The 24386-nt window shown below is 36.8% G+C and overlaps 1 protein-coding gene and 2 pseudogenes across 1 annotated transcript in view; all 3 read right to left on the reverse strand.

Moving 5' to 3' along the window:
- The window catches only part of SNX3 (sorting nexin 3), a 41494-nt gene that overhangs the window by 14454 nt on the left and 2654 nt on the right, over positions 1-24386 (reverse strand). The window lies entirely within an intron of this gene.
- LOC129067682 (protein CDV3 homolog) lies at positions 12698-13676 on the reverse strand (annotated as a pseudogene).
- On the reverse strand, positions 17787-21033 carry LOC129067651 (40S ribosomal protein S27-like; annotated as a pseudogene).

A 24386-nucleotide genomic window follows, 5' to 3' on the forward strand; every position in this document is an offset into this window, starting at 1 on the left:
GCATTTTTGGCAGGAATGTTCTCAGTGCATCATATCAGAAGGCACATGATGTCAGTTTCTCGTATTATTGGATCACTTGGTTACGATTAGGTAAGGCAGGTTCTTCCAAAGTCACCGTTTTCCCTCTTTATTGTTCAGTTTTTCTTATTCTTGCACCTGCCCTTCATAGTAAAATTTAGAGCCATTTGGAATTTACTCAGCTAAATTTAAAGTTTACAGAACTGTCAAAACACAGAATAAATTTTGCTTCTTGGAAAAATCATATTTTTAGGTGAAGTTGCTTCCCTGATGTAACCATTCAGCGAGAGGCTGGCGTATTGCAGGAAATCCCTACTCTTTGCCAAATATAGTGTGAACATGCAGAATCAGAAGGGGATTTATAGTCTACTTGGCCATATAATGGAGCCATGGATATTTGTACTTGTCCTAGGAGAGTGTCATGGCAATTCTCAAGCTTCTGTGCATCTTGCCTTTTTATTTGCAGGAGGAGGACAGATTTTGCATAGCTCATGAAAAAGCGATGGACTGCTTATGTAAGATACCTGGGATGTACAGAAAACTAGAACCCCCCCCCCCAAAAAAAAATCTAGAGAAAGCTGTTCAGTGTTATTTTGTTGCTGTTCACTTGTTATAATACTGTACCAGAAACAAAGCTCCAGTAGATGAAATGTTATGAGAGGTCTGTGTGCCTGATATCCTTAAACTGCTATTTTATAAGAGAACCAGCTGTTTCCCACAAAGTATTACTAATCACATGGGGTAAAATCATCAGGAATTCAAACACATTATAGACAAAAGAACAGATTTTTGAAACCATGTTACAGAGCCGTAAAACAAGTGCTTCCTTCACATCTAAGCAGAGGAAACTGCCACGTTAGTAGTCTCCAAAAAGCTGGGTCTTACACACTTACACAGGCTGACCTATTAAAGTCAGCAGCTCACAGATACCCTATATGTAACCTGATTATCACTGATAGCCAAGCAGAAAGCCAAGCCTCAAAATGTGATCACCTGAATATAGCTTAACAATAGATATTAAAAAAATGTTTACTAGGTGTTTCTAGTATTTCTTCAGATAGTGTCACGTGTACATTTGAAAAAAGAGACTGGCAACGACATCAAAAGTATACTCAATAGACCATACTCTATTCAATCAATCCTAAGAGATGTAAATGGATGCCTCACTACAGTTCTCATTAAACGGTTGCATTTCTCCAAATATCTACATCTAGAGATAAAGGATAAGCTGAGAAGTGCTTAAGCTATTACCTCTCCCTTCACTACTTTTGATACTTGTTTTACCCAATCTGGAACAGCATGAATAACTAGAGATATGGTTTATAACCTAGATGAACTCTAAATATGTCTGGGGAGAAGTCATTTAAGTGAAGAATAAGCTTTTAGTCTGGTGAACCTTTGAAATGTAGATTGTTACTAAGCCAAGGTATTTAGTTTTCTTTCTTTCTTTTCTTTCTTTCCTTTTTTTTTTTAAAAAAAAAAAATAAGGATATGGCCCTCCAGTGATACAATTTCCTGTTATTTTAAAAGACGTATTCTTTATGGTATAATTTCCAAAACACTAGAGAAAAAATTATCTAAACTGCTTTAATGCATAAACCAAGTAATTTCATATACTTTTCCTTCTTTGCTCATATTCATTTGTGAATTGGCAACAAGACCCATTTACAAGCTCATGCAAGATTTTCAATGAGCAACCTTTAATGGACTTATGCAATAATAATTCTACTGTAGGAAAAATTCACTCATATTCGTTTATGAACATTTACAAAATCCAACAGACTTCTGCTGAAAGAAAACTGCCCACTAAGAGCCCAAGATGTTTTCTGAACTTTTTAAAGATTTTATTTTTTAGAGAGAGAGGAAGGGAGGGAGAAAGAAAGAGGGGAAGAGAGGGAGAAAGAGAGGGAGAGAAACATCAATGTGTGGTTGCGTCTTGTGTGCACTCCCTACTGGGGACCTGGCCAACAACCCAGGCATGTGCCCTGACTGGGAATCGAACCAGTGACCCTTTGGTTCACAGGCCAGCATGCAATCCACTGAGCCACTCCAGTCAGGGCTGAACAACTTTAAAAGTACAAAACTACTGCACTTATAGGAAACTATTTCCTTATCTTCCCAATTTGCCTACTCATAAGAAATGCCTCTAGAGTTTTTAAACATCCACACACCCCAAATACCACCTCCTAAAGAATCTCATTCAAATGACTCTGGGTTAGAATCTGAACATCAATAGTTTTAGGCGATTCTAAGGTGCAAGAACCACTGCCCTTGACTTACCAAATGTGAAACGGTGTGGTGCGGGGTGTGGTGTGGTCAGTGGTCAGGAATCTGTAAAATCACCAAGTGATTGTAGTTTAGCAGGGAGAGATCTGGGCAGTAATATGTATTTTATCTCCTCAAGGATAATAATTTGGAAGTAACACTGTGAAAATACTGAACTGGAAATAGTATGCAAAGTCATTATAAGTAAAACTCTGATGTGAAAACCAATGAAAGAATATTAGTTAATAAGCTCTTTTTAGTAAGTGTATTCTAAACACCTACATGTATAGTATTAGGCATATATGACTACAGGGATCGAAAACAAACATCCTCAAGAGATATTTACAGCATGAAATAAGGGGGCAGTTACAACCATAATTCATCACAGACTTTTACTGTTTAGAGATCTGTACTAGAGTAATTATGGTAGAAATAAAATAGATATAAAACAAATACATATGAATATATTAGGTTAAGTTTGCACGGTAGGTTCATGAAAAGTATCCTTACAATTTTAAAAAATTAGAATAGAACGTGTTCATTTGTAGAGATTTCATTTTGATAATATCCTTTCAGACTTCTATATGCAACTTTTATTCTGGTTAAATATATTATTAGCCTCTCATTTGATATAGTTAACATGATTGCACAGATGGCATATATGAGACATAGTATTAAGTACAATGGTAAAGCGCAAAGCTCTGGAACCTGACAATCTGATTTTAATCCCAACTCCTGCATTAACCAGCTATCTGACCCTGGGCAAAATGCTACGGATGAGAGCTAAATGGAACTTGATACAGATCCAGGGAATTCATATACTCTGCCTAGGATAAAACCCTAAAGGTGAAATTAGTGGGCCAACGGCTATGAATGTTAAGGCTTCAAAATGTCTGATTTCAGAGAGGTTACTTTGCTGTAGATTGAAGAGGTGCTTAAGAGTAGCAGGCTATTTCATGGCCTATAATAAACCATGCCTCTCGGTATCTTTCTGTCTGTATCCTCTCCTATACTGACCTGGCCACGTGACTACCTTTGACCAATGGAATATAAGCAAATACTTGTGAATTGGGACTTGTCTTCATGGAACATTTGTTTAAAAAATTTTTTTGTTTTTGGAACCAGTCACCATTATTCTGTTTAAAGTCTAGCTGTCACATGCGGGAAAATTAGGGACCCAATCAACAGCCCTAGCTGAGCTCCTAGATGTTAGTCAACACTAATTTGCCAGCCAGCCATACAACTGTGTAACCTTAGAAATAAATCTCTGAGCTCCAGTCAAGCTGCTCCAGCAAATATCAAGGAGAACAGAGACCGTTGTTCCTCCAAAGACCTGATCGAACAGCACAGCTGTGATAAAGTGAATGTTAATTGTTACTTTAAGGCACCAACTTTTAGAGTTATTAGGTACACAGCAATAGATAACTGAATCAGTAACCTGATTTAGGGAGAATTATGCTAAACAAGAAGCAGACTGAGAGGATAGTATTTCATACATATATTATGTGTGTGTGTGTGTATATATATATATCTATCTTATACTATATATACCAAATATAGAGACTCTACAACTTTTTAAATAAAAAGTACAGAGACAAGATTTTTTTATATAAAAAGTATACAGACTTAAAAAATTTTAAACCCTTTGTTTACTTTTTTTGCTTCCTTTTTAGCTCTTGACTATGTTCTGAGTAGCAGAGGTTCCTAGAAAATCATTGATTCTGGATTATTCAGCAAGGGAAGTATTCATCCATGATTTAAGAAGCTCATAAAATGAGCTGAACTGAAAGTTTTCTACTCTAAACAAAAGTCTGAAAATAAAAGTTGTAATTTGATTGAATTCCTTTCTCTACAGTAACTTGATAAACCTCTAAAAACAGACAGTATGAAAAAGTTTGCCACCTATATTATAAAATATAAAGCTGAAGTTTTTCTTTAAAGAATGAAATATTACCTGGGAAATACCTTCATATTTTCATAAAAAAATATGAAAAAGGGTGTTTCATGAGTCTTAATTCTCTAAAGACATGAGTCTATATTAAAAGACTCCTGCCCTGGCTGGTATGGCTCAGTTGTTTGAAGTGTTGTTCTGCAGCTGAAATGTTGTGGGTTCGTTTCCTGGTCCAGGCACATAAATAGGTTGCGGGTACAATCTACGGCGTGGGCAGATACAGAAAGCAAATTAATCGATGCTTATGTCTCTCCCTTCCTCTCTAACAATCAATGAAAAAAATGTCCTCGGGTGAGGAAGGAATAAACAAACAACCCCTTTCCCTTCTAGTCAGAGTAATTAGCTATAAGAGCAACTACACAATGACATTAAACATATTCACACTTTAAATTTACAGATTGGCTGCCAGTGCCATTACAATACTTTACTCCTTTTGCAAATCCACAAAGAATGATTATTCTAATAATCTCAAAGTACTCAAATACTAACATAAAATGTTTTTACTCGAAATAGTAAGAATCCTCGTAATAAACTGTAGCTAAGAATACAGGTCGTTGCAACTTGTCATCAATGGTTTCAATACATTAATTATTAGGTTGGTATAATTTTCAAAATTTATGGCTGGACACATACTCTTTCTCTGACTATAATCAATGTTTGAGGCACGGCTGGAGAGCAGGGTATTCTGGATCTTTTTCTCATAATTTAAGTTCACTTCTAAGTACTTTGTCTAGTGTTTTCCCCTTAATAATTACCCTTCCTTGCCCCTTCCTCTGAGTAGTGAGGTTGGTAAAAAAGGAAATTATTTCAGATCCTTCACCTCTAGCCCCTAAACCATACTTGTAAGTATAGTAAATGAGATATTTTAAGTAATGACATTTATAAATATTATGAAGTCTCATAAACCAATAAATTGATGTCACCTAGAATGCTAGTAACTATACAGCATAAAAGGTATTGAGAATCTACCATGAACTCTTACCAAGTATATGGATATGGTCCCTGACTTAACAGACTTTATATACTGGCAAGGACAGGTGAGGAGGAGGAGATATATTAAGGATACTGGAATACCATGGGGGAAGTTTTTATAAGACAGTATGCAATTTGTCGTGATAATAATTTATCATTATTATGATAATCACATGCATGGACAACCTTTTAGGCTTAAAGACTTTAAAAGCTAAGAGAAAATGTTTTCAAGTATACTTTTATGGCTACTTACACCATTATGTATCACAAGTTTTCAAGTTTAGATGTTCAACTATATAGATGAAGAGTTTCAAGTCCCTGCTTTTTTCCATTCACCTAAGATATTCAAGGTTATAGACATTAAGGTTATATTTTAGAGAGACACCTAAGGTTCAAACAATTACTATACCACTTTGAGTGGTGGAAGTTCCTGATATGCTATGTTGTTAGGGGAGGAATGCAAGCAGCAATTATGAGGTCTGTCTGGGAAAAGTCCAACCATTGTTAATATAATAAGAAAACGGTTTGTGTGACATCGATATAACCTGGCAGCCAAGGAAAGTGGACTGGAATGTATATGTGTGAACAATGACAACTCCACTGTAATAGTCAGTGGGGACAATAGAGGCTGTTGAGTGAGCATGTGTACTGTGTGGCCATCACATTCAAAATGAGCGAGCAGAGCAACAAACCTGCATCAAGTTTTGCATTAAGCTTGAATGTTCTTCCACAGAAACTATTTGGATAATTCAGAAAGCCACAGCTATGGGCAACTGATGCTTGGCAGGTTCCCCATGACAACGTGCCTGCTCATACATCACGTCTTGTGCAGAGCTTTTTGGCAAAATATCAAATCACCCAGGTGACTCAGCCCCCAGTACAGCCCAGATTTGGCACCCTGAGTCTTCTGGCTTTTCCCAAAACCACAATCACCACTGAAAGAGTGTCCAGAAGGTATCCAGCCATGTAATATGAAAAAGAGACATTTATTGAAGATACAAGAAACATTACACATAGGACAATAATGCCTCAGTCTCCTTCAAAGTAGGCAACTTGGAATCTTACACAGTTCTCCCAATCGCCATCAGCGCCCTGTAGTATTTTCCTGAATCTCATCAATGGTCTGAAATCTATCCCCTTTCAAATGCTACTTGAGTCCAATGATAAGAATGACAGAGTTGAATGTGAAAATGAAAGTGATCTAAAAGATGATGATTATGTGGAAGTTAATTCAGAAGATTCAGATACTGTACAAAGTATTTCTAATGAAGTGAAGATGAATTAGACATGAATGAACAGTATTTTTTTTTGTAAAGGATAAAGAATCAAAATATAAGAAAAATCCAGTAAGACAACAAATTAGAAAACAGAAGTAGAAAATTTTGTGTCAACTTCCATTAGTTTGGCCAAACACAAAAAATACCAAGACGGAACTTGAACCCTGACTCTGCTTTATCATCACAGATATTTTAGATATAATCTTATTATATGCAAATAAACACATCAATTCTATCTCAAGCCAGTTTTCAAAAGAAAGAGTTGCAAAACAGACAAAACCAAATTGAAAGTATTTTTAGGCCTCTTATATCTAGCTGGTTAACATGGCAGCAATTGGCTAAATTTGCGGAATGTATATGGGCTACAGATTGTAGTGGCACTGAACTTTTTAGACTTATGATATCTTTATGGAGCTATAGATTACTCATAATTTTATCAGGTTTGATGACAAACTAACCTGCTTAAGAATGCCTGAAAGTGAAGAATAGGGGCTGTGAGAGAGATGTTCTCAGCATTTGTAGAAAACTGTAAATTTTATTAGTCTACGGGACAGAATATAACAACAGATGAAATGTTACCAGGATTTAGAGGCAAATTGGGTTTAGACAACATATTCCATCCAAGCCCAGTAAATATGGTATAAAATTTTTTGCTATGGTCAATTCAAAAGTATTTTACACAGGAAATCTTGAAATACATGACGATAAGTGGCCCAAAAGTCTTTACTTGATTACTAATAAACCAGCAGATGTAATCAAGAGATTTGCAGAACCCATTTACTCATCAAGATGTAATATTACAGCAGATAACTGGTTCACTGATAAAAATCTTACCTCCAACTTGAAAAAGAAGTGACTTTCATATTTAGGTACTATTTGTAATAAAACCCAACTCTCCCCTGAATTTGTGTCTTCTAAAAACAGTCCCAAAAAGTCCAACTTATTTGTTTTCAGAGCAGAGTGCACACTTGGATCTCATACAACCCCAAAGAGAAAAAAATTTAATTTTAGTCTCATGTATGCATTTCAATGATGCCATAAATTTAGATTCACAAAAGTCTTACATCATAGAATATTACAACAAACCAAAGTCAGGAGCTGACACTGTGGACCAAATAATAGGTATAATATGGCCAGAAACATCAGAAGATGGCCTGTATCATATTCTACATAATTCTGACTATTGCAGGAATAAATATGCTGTGTGTGAAAATAAAGCACAGAGTATTTATTAGAAATCTTGTAACACAGTTAGTGTCAGAACAAATACAAAGGTGCTCAAAAATCTCTCCAGGTGTGCATAGGCCTTTACACCTGAAACTTCATCTATTTCAAACACAAATTGAAGGAAATTCTAATGACAACATAGATACAGCTCCCCTGACAAGTAGAAAAAGAAAAGTGTTAAGTGCTATCCATCCAAAATGAGTCACTTATCAAAATAGTTTTGCAAGTGTTGAGAAAAGTATTTACATGTTGAGCATAGCGATACTGTTTGTGATGACTGTTACAAATATTTTGCAAAGCCAGTTATTGAAGATTCTGATTAATGTTAAAGACATTTTTTTGGTTGAATTTTTTTAGCATTATCCATATTTCCATTATTTGAAAAGAAAAATTTTTATTGTTTCTATATTTCTTTGTGTAATGATTTCTAGATTGTTACTGAAAATAAAAAAAATCATGTATTTTATTACATAAATATTAAATGCAAATTTGCAGTGTTTTAAGTTCTTTTTTGGCATTTCAGCACATACTAGTAATGAATGTATCTCTTGGATACATGTGACCTATGCTGTAATTTTTTTTGACTGTGACCTCTGTAGGGTTAAGAGACCTATGCCGTACATTTTTGACTGTGACCTCTGCAGGTTTGAAAGAGGCCTCTTTAGTTTCCACAAGATCAAAGAGATTTTCCCACTAGTCTTGAAGAGGAAGGCTATTATAAGTTCTTCAGCTGCAAGAAAATGAAATGACAATAACCATGTGAGCCAAGAAAGAACCCCAAGCTTCAGATGAGAACACAGCCCTTGACTGAAATCTTTGTGAGAGCCACCAAAGGGCTCAGTTAAGCCATGCCCAGACTTCTGAGTTAAAGAAACTGATGAGATAATATTTTAAGGTGCTACATTTCTAATAATATTTAATGCAGTAATAGAAAATAGAAGACTAATACATCCAGCAAAACTATCCTTCAGAACTAAAGATTAAATAAGACATTTCCAGATGAACAAAGACTGCAAGAATTCACAGTAAGCAGATCTGCCTTACAAGAAATACTACAAAGAAGCCCTTCATGCTGAAATGACACCAGATGGTAACTGGGATCTACATGAAGAACTAAAGAGCAGCAGTAAATACTTGGGTAAATACATAAGACATAAAAAATACATTTTTCTCTCTTGTTCTTTTAGCTAATTAAAAAGACAATTGCATAAACTGTAGGGTTACCTTCACATAAAGGTGAAATACACATGACACTAGCACAAAAGAAGAGGGGCTGGAGGTATAAAGGAGCGTAGTTTCTATATTTTAGAGGAATTAAATTTAGAGTATTTAATTTGAAGTACACTGTGAAAAGCTAAGTATACTGTAATTCATAGAGCAAACACTAATACCAACTTTTAAAAAGTTAAAAAGTCTCAGGAATTAAGATGAACACTTAGAAAATATCTATTTAACACAAAAAGAAGAAACAGAAACAAAAATGACACAGAAAATAATGATCAAAATGGCAAAAATAAACCTATCTCACAAATAATTTCATTAAATTTATGTGGATTAAACACTCCAATCAAAAGGCAGAGATAGATGAAATAAAAAAGAAAATCCTGCCCTAGCTGGTGCGGCTCAGTGGATTGAGCGCCAGCCTGTGAACCAAAGGGTCGCCAGTTTGATTCCCAGTCAGGGCATATGTCTGGGTTGAGGGCCAGGTCCCCAGTTGGGGACATGCGAGAGAAAACCACACACTGATGTTTCTCTCCCTCACTTTCTCCCTCCCTTCTCCTTTATCTAAAAATAAAGAAGTAATATCTTTATAATAAAATAAAATCCTATTATAAATCTTTTACAAGAAACACAATGATACTCAAAAAATAGGTTAAAAAGTGACTTCAGGTCAGGTGGCAAGAAACTGAAAACCTATTTGAAAAAATAGTAACAGAAAACTTCCCTAACTTGGTGAAGGAAATAGACATATAAGTACAGGAAATTCAGAGCATCCCAAACAATATGAACTCAAAACAGTCCACACCTAGACACATCATAATTAAAATGTCAAATGTTAAAGACAAAGAGAGAATCTTAAAAGCAGCAAGACAAAAGCAGTTAGTTACCTATAAGAGAGCTCCCATGTCACCTGATTTCTCTATGAAACTTTTCAGGCTAGAATGGATTTGCAAGAAATTTTCAAAATGATGAAAAGCAAGGACCTACAACCAAGATGACTCTAGCCAGCAAAGCTATCATTTAAAATCAAAGTACATATAAAGTGGCGCCCAGACAAGGTAAAGCTAAATAAAGGAGTTCATTATCACCAAGCCAGTATTATATGAAATGTTAAAAGGTCTTTTTTAAGAAGGTCAAAACTATGAATAAAATGGCAATAAGTACGTATCAACAATTGAATCTAAACAAACAAACAAACAAACAAGCAGAACAGAAACAGAATCCTAGCTACAGAGAACATTTTGAGGGTTGCCAGATGGGAGGAAGGGTTGAAAGGATGGGTGAAAAATGGGAAGGGATTAAGCAGCACCAATTGGTTATTACAGAACAGTCATGGGGGTGTAAAGTATAGCACAGGGAATATAGTCAATAGTCAAATAAGTAAGTATGGTGTCAAATGGGTGTGAGATTTATGGGGATGATCACTTAGTAAGTTACATAATGTCTAATCACTGGGGTGTAAACTTGAAATTAATATCATAATTAACAGATGTGAACTGTACCTGAAAATAAAAAGTGATTTAAAAGTTTAAAAAGTTAGGTTAAAAGTGAGTTCTTTAGAATGGAAAATAGGTTCATAGCGGTTAACTGCCCAGGGGCACTCGATTAATGGGTAGGGCAAAACTGGGATATGAATTCATGTCCATACTTTTAGTATTCTCAGACCATGTTAAACATTATCTTCCAAAGAACAAATAACGGAGGTTCTAAAGGAGTCCGCATTGATATGATTACTCAGTAACAGTTTTGTTCCTTTGCCACAAACTCACCTCCCCACCCCCACATAATACTCAAGTCTGATTCCAGTTCTTTTCTACCATCACTGGGTAGGGAAAGACACCCCCAAATGCTTAGCTCAACTGGAAAGAAGTCTAGCTTCTTTGAGAGGAAAACTTGAACAATATGATAAACATATCAGTCAAAACCCATCGAAAAAATGCAATAGATCAGTCTTTCTGTTGGTGTGGTAGGACGAGGGTGCCATTTACTGGGACTGATGAAGAATAAGAGAAACAAAATGTAATGCCAGGGCAAGTGTAGGAATTAATAGTAATAACTGACAGCAACTATGGATTAAAAGAACACAATTTTCCTTGCAGATTCTGAAATAGAATATAGAATTTCTTGAAGTACCGATATCAAAAAACTGCCAAGATGTCTCTGAAACCACAAGATACTAACATGAAATTGTGCTCTTTCAATAAAGTCAGGTGAAACTAAAACAAACACTAATGAAACCACAAGCTATAAAAAATGGCCAAAGAAAGTGCTGAAACAATTCAAATACTCTTTATAACAAGGTGACTTGCTCAACAACCACAAATTTAAATTAGGTTATTAAAAGGAAGTTCTTTAGGGCATTTCAATGAAGTTATGACTGAAGCTGTTTTTAACTTTGCAGGTGATTCCTTACCAACTTGTGTTTATGAAAAAAAATTATTAATGTGCTTACTTAGGGATAAAACTGATATATGAAAGTGCTTTAAAATCTAAATTTCCTATCTGTGAGTTGCCTTTAGTTTGCCTACATGAGAACTTATGTCCTAAGACTTCAATGTTTCAGTTTTTTCTGAGACCTTTAAAAAGAAGTAGGCCTTGAGGAAGTGGGGCAGGAAAGAAACTTGGGAAGCACTTCCTCTTCCACTGTTACAGCAAGACCTCTAAGAGATCCAAATCCGTTGCCCTGAGCTACATCTTGGGAAAGGCTGGGGCTCTCAAAAGACCTGAATGAAGAAAGAAATGAACTCTGTTGGGACTACACAGATTTTACAAATAACCTGGACATGACTGAAAAGAGTAAGATGCTATGCACTCTGAAATGCACTATTTATTCTTATCCCCATTCACTTTGAGTTGAGCCATTTCCTAATGTATTAAATGTTCCTATCAAAAAAATAAGTCTCTAACCTTTGGCTGGATTATAATTTTTTTTCTATCTTAATTAGTAGAGAATGGGTGTGTGTGAAGTTGGTGTTTGACAGAAGGGTCACACAACTGGAGTTTGACAGAAGGGTCACAGTGACCAAACTGTAAGTGACTACTGACCAGAACCACAGTGAGATGGGGTAAAAAGGTCAAAGAAACTCACAGGAAATACCCCTGTATATGCTGATCCCTTTATATATGACCATCCTGTATATCTGAAGCCAATTATCACTCACAATCAACTACAGACAAGTCCAACAAGTCAATTTCAATTCTGGGGAAACCGGACAGATGTCAGGTAGTTTGAGTCTAACATTTCAATTCAAATAGCTCCATATAGCTAAAGGCTACTGTATAAGAACAATTTTAGACAAAGGCAGAGCAAAAGTTCTACAGAAAGGCAGATAAAAGAGCATATTCCTTCTAAATAATCCACTAAATTATATTCATAACTTACGATCTACTTTGATCTGTAAAACTTATTTGTAATTATTATGAAAGAACACTGCTGAATCTACATACACTTACAACAATGAAAATCCCCCTAAATTTAATATACATAAAGAGCAGCTATGGCACTTGAAACTTCCATAATGCAACAGGGCTAGTCATTTATATTGTGAGATCTGCATAGGCTGCCATATATGCAGCAGAGATTAGATGATGAATAGCTGTTCATGGTGGTTAGCTGTGGTCTAGTTACCTCAGAAAGGTTAGCAAAGACCAACCTCAGTTGGGTTGTATGTGGCAGCTTTTCTGCTTTTCAAACACAGCATACTGGTTGCCTACCTGAAGTTTAAGGGCCTGATTTTTTGAAACCTCATCCCTTCCTCTAGTGTCTTACTACTCCTAGTGTCTTACTACTTCTCCATTTCTTTATCCTTTGGGCTCTCTACATGTTTGGCAGTGGACTGCAGGAAAGGGAACTGTGCATCACTGTATATTTCGGGTGGTTCGTGGGGTGTTTTCCTTGTTGTGGTTAACCTGACTCCAGGAGGCCTATACATATCACTAATAATTGCTGGTTCTGGGGTTTCTGAAACAAATTATGGGAGCAAGGGGTGCGTGTACTGGAGCTGCTTTATTTCAGGGACCTGAAGATTTTTCTACACCACCACCACCACCACCACCTCCTTCTTCTGGTTATCAACCAGATCTTCTCTTTTTTCAGTATCATCCTCCTTTTCACTTATTTGTATTGCCTGAACTCTGAGGCTGCTGTAATCAACCTCTTTTTGCTCAAATTCTTCCCACTCATCTTCCTCCTTCATGACGGCCTTGGTGGTGGCTCCAGAGCCTGTGGCTGCCGCAGTCCCACAGTCTCCCTGGCCAGGCCCCGTGCCTACCCCACTATGCGGGCACTGCCAGCCCAGTTGCTTTGCTCCTTCTTCTTCCTATCCCTCTTGGTGAAGAAGTTGTTCAGGCTCTACTCTTCTGTCTCCAGTATGACCTTGGCCTTCTCAACCCAGATGGGTGGGGCTGGTGGCTGGTGTTGCTGACTGGGCTCCAATCTCAGGGCTGAGGCCGGCTCTGTGCTTCTTCTTAATGTTATGAATGTTTTATCAGATTCTATACAGTTACAATTTTCTACTATGTTCCCTTAGCTTTGACAGCTCTGGGTCCCTTATATGTTTGATACATATTTTTATATACTTCATAATCTTTTCTTAAGTTGGATTTCTTTTAAGTTGTTCTTGCTCATTTTAAGTAACAGCCTGAAGTTAAGGTTGAAGTTTCTTCTCAAAATAGAAACAAAAGAAGTAATGTAACATTAGAAGAAATTGTGTAGTTATACATTAATTGCCAGAAATACTTAAATAATCTAGAATTTGAGACCTAGAATTGTCAGTTGCAGAAATCAGAGAACTTTTCTCCTAATGTGTATAGTGAATGGAAGATACTATGCTTCCAAGACCTAACTTGGAATTATGGAGGGTCAAAGGCCTGACAATGTACTAAACATTTTCTAAATTGAATTTTAATCAAAGGCCAATAACCTAAACTATTCATCATCTTGTACATAATTTTACACTTGTCTAGTCTCAGAAGTTAGCCCTTTCTCATATAAGGGCACTAGATCACAGTAACAAACATAAAGAAGTTTATCAAAGGTTATGTGGTTCTTTCTCTTCTACTCAGTATTTTAGTAATTTTCTCTTTAGAAAAATATTACTGTACAGCCTATTAAGTAAGGCACTCAACTTTTTCCATGAGAAAAAAAAAATTTTTCTATACCTTTGGTAAAATATCTTGGCAGACTAAAAGGAGGGATAATGAAAACCGATTGTGCTAGAATTCTGATGGGGAAGAAGAAAGATAAGGCTGTGGCCTATGAGCAAGGCTCAGAGTCAGACTGAGCCCCAGTCTCTACTGACTCTCATTCTGTTGAAGAGTGTTTTATTCTTTTTGAAATGATGCTTAAGATAGGGGTATGGTCATTCTTATTATTTTCCTATTGTTGAGCGCTGTAGCAAATTACCCACAAACTAAATAGTTTAAAACAACACAAATTTATCTTAGAGTTCTGTACATCAGAAGTCCAAAATAGATCTCATTGGGCTATAACAATATGTCATCAGGGCTGCATTCCTTCCAGAGGATCTAGAGGACGATGCGTTTCCTTGTCTTTTCTAGGTTCTAGAGCTGGCTGCATTCTTTGGCTCAGAGCCCTCTCCTTAATTTTCAAAGTCAGCAATTACATCACTCTGACCTCTCCTTTCAGACAGGTACAAGGAATGATCACGTAGTAAGTTACATAATGTCTAATCACTGGGATGTACACCTGAAACTAATATAATATTGTATGTCAACTGTAACTGAAAAATTAAAAATCATTAAAAAAGGAAAAATAAAATAAAAACAGCTACATAGCACAGGCAAGAACAAGCAGAGAAGATAACCATTCAATCCGCAGAACAGTGGAAAATAAATCACTGTTTAAGTCATTAAGTTTTGCGGTGGTTTGTTATTCTTAATTTTCTGATAAAATACCCATTTAGTGGCAAGACTAGCCTATACTAACTACATATATGTGGATGACCTTTTGGCAAGAGGAATACAGGAAGGTCATTAGGGTTAAGTCTGGGAGGAGAATGTAAGGTAGGCTTTCTTGAATACATCACAAAGCATGATAACTGTTAAATAAGAATGATCAACTGGTTTATATCTATGACCTGTTTTAATGGCAAATAATTTCTAAGCAGAGGCAGGCAGATAACTAAAACTGTATCAAAGAAAACACATAAGAAAGTGCACACCAAAGATGGAGGTATAGGTGGATACACTTTGCCTCCTCATACAACCAAAAGGCTAACAACAAATTTAAAAACAATAACCAGAACTGCCAGAAAATCAAACTGTATGGAAGTCCGATAACCAAGGAGCTAAGAAGAAACATTCATCCAGACCGGTAGGAGGGGCAGAGGCAGGCAGCCAAGGTGAGAGGACACACGGCAAGGCAGCCACTGGTGGACCTGGCGGTCACACATTTGCATGAGATAAACCAGGAGGAACAGCTGGGAGCCAGACAGACCTCACAATCCAGGGTTCCAGTGCCGGGAAAGAAAGCCTCAAAACCTCTGGAGGTAAAAACCTGTGGGGGTTGCAGCGACAGGAGAAACTCCCAGCTTCACAGGGGAGTCTGCTGGAGAGACCCATAGGGTCCTAGAATGCACACAAGCCCACCCACCCAGGAATCAGTACTAGAAGGTCCCAATTTGCTTGCAGGTAGCAGGGGAAGTGACTGAAAGCTGGCGGAGAGCTGAGAAACCCGCATTGTTCCCTCTCAGACCCCTCCCCAACATACAGCGTCACAAGGCAGTGACCTGGGTTGCGCTGCCTGGCGAATGCATAAGGCTCATCCCCTACCAATGTAACAGGCATGCCCAGACAAAAAAATATGGCCCAAATGCAAAAAAAAAAAAAACAGATCAAAGTTCCAAAAACAGAATTAAGCAATGAAGAGAGAGCCAACCTATCTGATGCACAGTTCAAAACACGGTAATCTGGATGCTCACTGAACTGGTTGAGTATGGTCACAAAATAGAGGGAAAAGTGAAGGCTATGCAAAGTGAAATAAAGAAAAATACACAGGAACCAAAAGTAAAGGGAAGAAAACCGAGACTCAAATCAACAATTTGGAGAACAAAGAGATACACACTCAACCAGAACAGAAAGAATAAACAAGCATTCAAAAAAATGAGGAGAGGCTTAGGAACCTCTAGGACAACTTTAAAAGTTCCAAAATCTGAATCATAGGGGTGCCAGAAGGAGAAGAGGAAGACAAGAAATTGAAAAGTTATTTGAAAAAATAATGAAGGAGAACTTCCCCACTCTGGTCAAGGAAATAGACTTTCAGGAGATCCAGGAAGCTTAGAGTCCCAAAGACATTGGACCCAAGGAAGCACACACCAAAGTACATCATAATTACATTACCCAAGATTAAAAATAAGGAGAATCTTAAAAGCAGCAAGATAAAAGGAGACAGTTACCTACAAAGGAGTTCCCATTAGGCTATCAGCTAATCTCAAAAGAAACCTTGCAGGGAAGAAGGGGCTGGCAAGCGGTATTCAAAGTCATGAAAGGCAAGCACCTCCATCCAAGATTCCTCTATCCAGCAAAGCTATCATTTACAATGGAAGGGCACATAAAGCGTTTCCCAGAGAAGATCAAGTTAAAGGAGTTCATCATCACCAAGCCATTATATGAAATGTTAAAGGGACTCATCTAAGAAAAAGATGATCAAAAACTATAAACAGAAAAATGACAACAAACTCACAACTATCAACCACTGAACCTAAAAAAACAACAAAAACAAAAACAAACAGAGCAAACAACTAGAACAGGAATAGAATCACAGAAATGGAGATCGCATGGAGGGTTATCGGTGGGGAAGCAGAGAGGGGAGAGTGGGAGAAAAGCTACAGGGAATAAGAAGTATAATTGGTAGGTACAAAATAGACAGGGGGAGGTTACGAATAGTACAGGAAATGGAGAAGCCAAAGAACTTGTATGTATGACCCATGGACATGAACTAAGGAGGGGAATGCCGGTGGGAGGGGGTGTGCAGAGGGGGATAAAGGGAAGGAAAAAATGGGACAACTGTAATAGCATAATCAATAAAATATGCTTAAAAATACTTTAAAAAAGTAAAAAAAAGAAAAACTGTTGGGCTAAGGTGACATGATGCATGACTATAGCCCCACCCATAACATTTCAAAAATTTAAAATTATACTCTGGTTTTCATTTTCTTTTCTATTTTGCCTTTTTAAATTTTATTAAATTTATTGGAGTGATCTTTGTTAATACAATCGTATAGGTTTCAAGTGTAAAAACAACAAAGGGTACACTAATTGAAATAAAGTACAATTTACATGGAAACAACAGTAGAGTGGATGAAGCTGAAAATCAAATCAATAATTTGGAATGTAAGGAAGCAAAAAACCAATTAGAACAATATGAAGAAAAAAAGAAAAAAAACAATAAAACCCAGAGGGTAGTGTAAGCACCCTCTGGGACTACTTCAAATGTTCCAAGTAAATTTTTTTCGACCACTCTTTCAATGCGTTTGCCCATTGCATGATGGTTTGATTTAGGAGAGCACCTGCCCACACCATGGGGAGTGTTGGTCAGTTTTTGAGCAAAAACAGCATAACCCCAGGGCCCCACCCTCCCTATTAACCCTAACTTACCCTGAGCAACTTTTTGTTTGTTTCCCCAGAGGTAAACAGTCCTCTGAGGGAAACATTTTGCCTATGTGGAAGGGGTGAAACAAAAAATGGCAGAAGCACTAAGAGGCATCAAAATCAACAAGTTCAAAAACTGAGCAGAGAAAAAAAAGTCTCATTATATCAAATAGAGTACTCTGAAGGTGACTGAAGTTTAAACATGTATGAATAAATGCACTTTTTTTTTTATAAATTCTGGTTTTTCCTGAGTCCCCCCCTCATATCAACATTATCTGCCCTTTTAAACTAAGATAAAAATTCTATAGATTTATTATATTGTCCCATTTTAAGAGTTAACATCACAGCTTTGGACAGGTAGCTCAGCTGGTTGAGGCATTGTCCCATACACCAAAAAGTCTGTGGGTTCGATACCTGATCAGGGCACATACCTAGGTTGGGGGATTGATCTCTCATCAGGGCTCATACCTAGGTTGCAGGTTCAATCCCTGGCCGAATGCATATGGGAGGCAACAGATCAATGTTTCTCTTTCTCTCCCCCTTCCTCTCTAAAATCAATAAACATATCCTTGATTGAGAATTAAAAAAAGACAATGATGATGAATTAATATCAGTTTCTCAATTTTCAACTTAACCCCTTTCTATAATCCAGACATTAAACTTACCCATGTCAGTAGTCAATTTAAATATCAAAGATCATTTAATAATGATATACTGCCACATTATATAGAGGATTAACACCTAGGAACACAAAATGTTAATGGAGATATGGCATGGGAAATTACTTCTGGGCTAGAAAATATGTAAACCATAATGCTGGCCAGAACTGATTACAGTCAGTTCTGTCAGGCATCATCTTCATTTTGCCACTGGTTTATGATGACCCTAAAAGCCCCACTGTCCAGCTGCCTATCAGTTTTATCAGCAGCAGTCTTCTCTCTCTAGTTATTCAAAGATGTTTACATAAGGCTTCGGATGAGATTATAAGCTTCATAAATTGAAAATCCTTGCGGTTAGCCTTAATATGAATATTAGATGTAATCTAATAACTCACAAAGTTAGATTTTGTCTCTGTAGAAAAGAATGGTGTCTAATTATCTTATTCAGTACCTATCAATAGGGCTATGCTTTAAAATTCTATTGGTAGTTGATGAATGTGTAGGGAAAAAAACCTAACTAGCAGTATTATATTTAACTACCATTTCCTCAATCATTTGAAATTAAGACTCTCCAAGTGGTTTTCATTTCCATTATGCCTCATAATCTCTAGACCAGGGATTGGCAAACTTCCACAAAGGGCACGGCAGTAAATATTTTAGGCTGTCACAACTACTCAACTCTGCCCTTTTAGTGCAAAAGTCATCACAAATAACATGTATACAAGTAAGTGTGCTGTGTTCCAGTACAATTTTACAAAAACAGGGAAGCCCTCAGCTTGCTGACCCCTGCTCTAGGCTCATTAGTGTCTTAAGAATGTTCTCAGTGATATAATATGGGAGAAATCCTTAGGTGTAAATTTAAACAAAGACCTGGTGATACATAAATATATGCCGAGCCAACAAGCTTTTTATGTACTTCTGTTTCCAATCTGGAGATAACCAATAATGCCAGGGCACGACAAGATTGAGATACTGAGACTTAGGCACAAAGAGGGAATCTTTGAGACTCTTTCATTCCTCTATATGGACTAGAATTCCAAACTTATAATAGTACAGAGAAGCTTATCCCATAAAGGTAGGAATGGAAAAAACAGAAAGCAAACAAGCTGAAGGGGAGAGGTATGGAAATAATTTTAGAAAAGCCAAGCAAATAGAGACATCAGTGACAAAATCAAAGTCTAGCGCCAAAGAATTAGAAAATGATCATTCCAATATTATGAGACACAAAGAAATTTTATAAAAATTATGTTGTCTTCCTAACATTCTCTGGTAAGAGACAGTGATCTCACTTATTTTGGGGGCTCAAATTACATACTCCATCATTTAGTGTCATCAACTAAAATGCTGGTCCTAAGTAAAGATACCTACATAGTTTTAAACAGCCACTGAAGGCAATTAAAAAATATTATCTATTTTTGGTACCTCTAACCCAAATCAATCCCATGATATATCCCTATCAGATTTAGCATGTCTTCATGTTTGCCTCCTTTTTCTACTAATCAAAATTAATTCTCAGGAAGGGATCAAATTTTGTTCACATTTAAGGTTAACAAAACTAATCAAAGCTCAATTTTATTTCTTTCAAATCCAATGAACTTTCTCAAAACGTTCAAATTTCAGACATCAGCAAAAAAGAAAATTAGGAGAGATGATCAGAATGTTGTTAAAGCCACACCTTAAAAAGCCAATCCCAATCACTTATTTGCTACTGTGGCAAAGCAAAGAACAGTGACTGTTCTTCCTTTCTTCACATGGCTGCCCAACTAGACTAAATTTTCCAGCTTCCTTTGTGGTTAACATGTGGCAATAGGCAGGAATATGCCTTTCCCTTGGCTAGAATGTGGGTGTGATACTGGAAGCCCTTAGGCCACATTACCAGCCATGCATCGTCTGAGACCTCTTCATGTGGGAAAAAAACAAACTATACTTGTATTTTTGAGTCCTCTGTGAGAACAGACCAACTACATTTTTTTTTAAATCCAAAATGTGTTTACTGAATGGTTCCTTATTCATCTTGATTCAGGGTGCTTTTAATGCGGCTTCCTTCTGAAGAAGCATCCTTCTGTAAGTCTTGCTTCTCCTCCTGCAGGCTGACAGAGGACATGGAGCAGCCAACATTCAAAACTACCGTTTGTGCATGGCTAAGGACAGTCATAATTTATTGCATCCTAGGCATTTCACATCCATGAGGTTGGAATTGGGGCTCTGCACCAGAGGCTTCTTCTTATGTTTCCTCTTCTCTTCTGGAGAGGGACGAAGGAGATCCTTAGAGAGAAACACATTGTCATAGGGAGGTCCTCACTGCTGGAAAGGCTACATTCTAATTGATACTTTTCTGGCAAGCTACAGCCAATGTCACACTTTACTACTATGTCCAAATTCCTAAATTAAATATTTCTTTAAAGAAGTAGGACTTTGATTTAAAGCTTTAAGTCATTTATCTAAGGAATCAATACATAGCAGTTCCCAGATTACAGTATTGCTTTTTCTTGCACATCATCTTTCTTATCTGATGTTCAAAAATTGCTAGCTTTGCGTACATGGAAGCAGAATATGGTATAAACATCAAAGTGTCTAAAAATAACAGTTCAGTGTCTCTTTTCTTTCTCTTTCTTTCATAAATAGGATTATGAAGGAGAGGAAAACATCTATTTTGTGGAATCACTGTGATAGCTACAAGTTAAGCCCTTTTAGACTTCTTACTTTAAAGCTGTAGAATGGTGACATTAATAAAATATAGATTCCTTTCTAAAATGGATATATGTTTTGTCTTTTTTTTTTTTTTTTTTACTTCTGGCTTACTTCCATGGATATTATACAGGAGTATGGACATGGATGGTACAAGACAGGCAAAAAAATTTGGTTTGGCTGAATCTAGTCAATGGCTCCCTTCTTCCCCCCCAAAACTAAGTTGTATAGGTTGGCATGCTTTCAGGTAGTGTCTAAATTGCCTCACCTCCAAAGAACAGTTTTCTACCCTTTTTAAAAAAATCCTCACCACAGATATGTTTTTACTGATTTTAGAGAGAAAGGAAGGGAGGGAGGAGTGGAGAGGGAGAAGATGGGGGAGAGAGGGAAGCGGGAGAGGAAGGAAAAGGGAAGGGAGGGACGGGGAGAGGTAAGGAAAGGGAGCGAGAAACATCCCCAACCAGGGATCTATCAAACCCACAACATTTTGGTGTAAGGGAGGACGCTGGAACCACGTGAGCCACCCTTCCCCTACCCACCCCCTGCCAAGAAAACAGTTTTCTACCTTTGGTAAATGTTCCTGGTTTTTCTCTCTTTTGTCTGCTACTTTTGTTGTTGTTTTATTTACAGAATTTGCCTTTTTTCGACCCCATCAAGGCTACCAATTATTTTAACTCCATAGTATTTTCTTCATACTTCCCTGCTGCCTATTATTTCTCACAGACAGAGAGCATGGTGCAACGAGGAATACTTGCTGCATGTATCAGAAAAGTACCCTTGTTGGGTGGTTTTTAAACTACCATTTCCCAAATTCCACCCCATTCCAATTAAAAGAGAAATCTCCAAAAAAAAAGAAAAAGAGAGAGAGAGAGAATCTCCATGAATTCAAAAGCTCCCCAGGTGCTCTGAATGATCAGTGAGAACAAAAGTAAAAATACAGGCTCTGAAGGTCAGGAAATCTAGATTCAAATCCCAGTTTTGCCCACTTAATAGCGGAGACTTTGGACAAGTTACTTAACCTTCCTAAGTTTCATGCATTCCTAAGTATCACTATGTGCCAAACACAGAGCCAGGTGTTAGGTAAGGGTAGTTATGACAGTCCCTGTCCTCTAGGAGTTTATAGTGGAAGATACAGGAACCAAAGGAAGCTACAGACAATCAAACTTATTTAGGGTGAGAGACAACCTCTGTGCCTTGGTTCCCTAATCTGTTAAAATGAACAAGGTGGAAGAGAGTCCCTAATAACTCAAGTATAACAGCGCTACCTTTTAATTGCCACTGCCCCTTCCCCACATCTTAAGGAGTGGTTTAGGTAAGAATCTTCAAAGTTAGCCATATGCATGTCCTTGACAGAGATCCTGGAAGTCAGCCATAGCTGGCAGCAAAGATATGTATCAGACAACATCTCATGGTCAATTGATAAAGCTACATTTATTGTGCGGATGTCCTTTGGCACTAAAATGAGTGATTCTTCAAAATATTATTTTGGCTCTCTAATAAATACATGTTTATAAATCCTAAAAACAAGTCTAAAAATAAACTTATTCCTCAGCTCCCAATCTGGATATTAATGGCTTCCAATTAAAAATTAGAGGATTTACTCAGAGAAAAATCACCAACAGAGATTTAGAAAGACAAACACCATCAAGATGTTACTTTTACTAACCATCTTTCTTGTCATAATTTTATTAGCAAACTTTACTCAGCTTCATTTTTAAATACACCTCAACTTCAAAGGGCTACTTGTGTAACTATGTGAGGTGATAAATATTAACTACACTTACTGCGGTGATCATTTCACAATATACCATATAGCAAGTCATTGCTATATGTACATTGCTATATGTCATTATATTGTACACCCTGAACAGATACAATGTTACATGTTAATTATATCTCAATAAACCTGGAAAAAATACTCATATGGTAAAATCATAGGAACCATCACCTTAAAATATGGAATATTCTATTTAACATTTTCTATCTTAAATGTGACATTTACCACATTCTGAATGGCATCACAACTTTCCACATGGAATCAAAGTATAAGAATGTAAAACATTAAAGAAAAAAGCCTACTTGATTAAGTACTAAACAAGATGGCTTTTTTAAAGTACCACATATGAGGGGGGAACCCAAAAAATACCCCAGAATTTATTTATAAAAAACTGTTATTTATTCTTACATGTTTACACTTCAGTTACCTGCAAAGTACTCTCCATTTTATGGAATACACCTATCGAGACGTTTTTTCCACGGCTCAATTTTTAAACTCATTCATTTTGCTGCTTTTTTAAGTGATGCTACTGTTTTGTTTTGTTTTGTTTTTTTTAATTTCACCTCTTCCACATTTCCCTTGGAGGACTTTTTTTCACGTGGGGGAACAAACAAAAAAACGTTGCTCAGGGTGAGATTGGGTGAATAGGGAGGGTGGGGCGCTGGGGTCATGCTGTTTTTTTGGCCAAACACTGCTCCACATGCTGAATGGTGTAGGCAGGTGTGCTCCTAAATCACCCATTGTGAAATGGGCAAATGCATTGAAAGAATGGTCAGAAGAAATTCACAGAGGCTGAATGGAGCCTCTCACAACAACGCCAGCTGGTACCCTGCTACAGATTGGTTCCTAGAACACTCACCTAGTGTGAGAAGCCTGTACTATACATGAGGCCCACCTTCCAGAAGATAATTCTAGGGGTTTTGTTTTTTTTTTAGGTCCCCCCTTATATAGCTCAGTGTAAATATACTTTCATGCCAACTAGGTTTCTTGATGGGATAATCTAACAATTTTAGTAACTCACCTGCTTCTCAACACAGCAAATGTAGCTGTTTACTGACTTTTAACTTAGAAGATACGTGTATTTCGAAAGAGGTACCCTTTAGGAGACTTGACTTTGGTGGGTGAACAATCAATGCAATATACAGATGATATATTATAGAGTTGTATGCTTGAAACCGGTATAATTTTATTAACCAATGTCACCCCCATAAATTCAATAAAAATGTTTAAAAAAGGAAAAAAGAGAAAGAGGTAACTTTTGAGTGCTTGTTATGTACTAATCACTGTGCTAAAGAGATTTGTGTGCATTATCTCACCTAGTCCTATGAAGTAGGCACTATTATTCGCATATCTATTCTATCACTGGAAAGTAGAATTTAGATTTTGTACTTTACTCTGCTAATAAATAATAAACTTAGTCTTTCAAGTTAGAGCTCAAGAAAGATCCTTAACTTCACTTATGTTCAAAACAGTTGTCTCTTGGTACAACAGATCTAAAATAAAAACTCCAGAAATTTAAAGTTACATTATAGCCCAAACTTCATAAATGGTGACTGAATTTCCCCTTTAGACTTCTCTTTAATATGCCAAAATAATTCTATACCCTGAGCTTTCCTAAAGCTTTAATCATTTATGGTATTCCCTGCTGTACCCACCTATTAGAACAATTTTAAAAAACATTAACACTACCAATTATTTTCAAAAGCCCAAAGATAATAATC

This window comes from Pteronotus mesoamericanus, unplaced genomic scaffold, assembly GCF_021234165.1.
Source record: "Pteronotus mesoamericanus isolate MK-2021 breed Mesoamerican mustached bat unplaced genomic scaffold, CSHL_Meso_final contig_20, whole genome shotgun sequence".
Taxonomy (NCBI): Eukaryota; Metazoa; Chordata; class Mammalia; order Chiroptera; family Mormoopidae; genus Pteronotus; species Pteronotus mesoamericanus.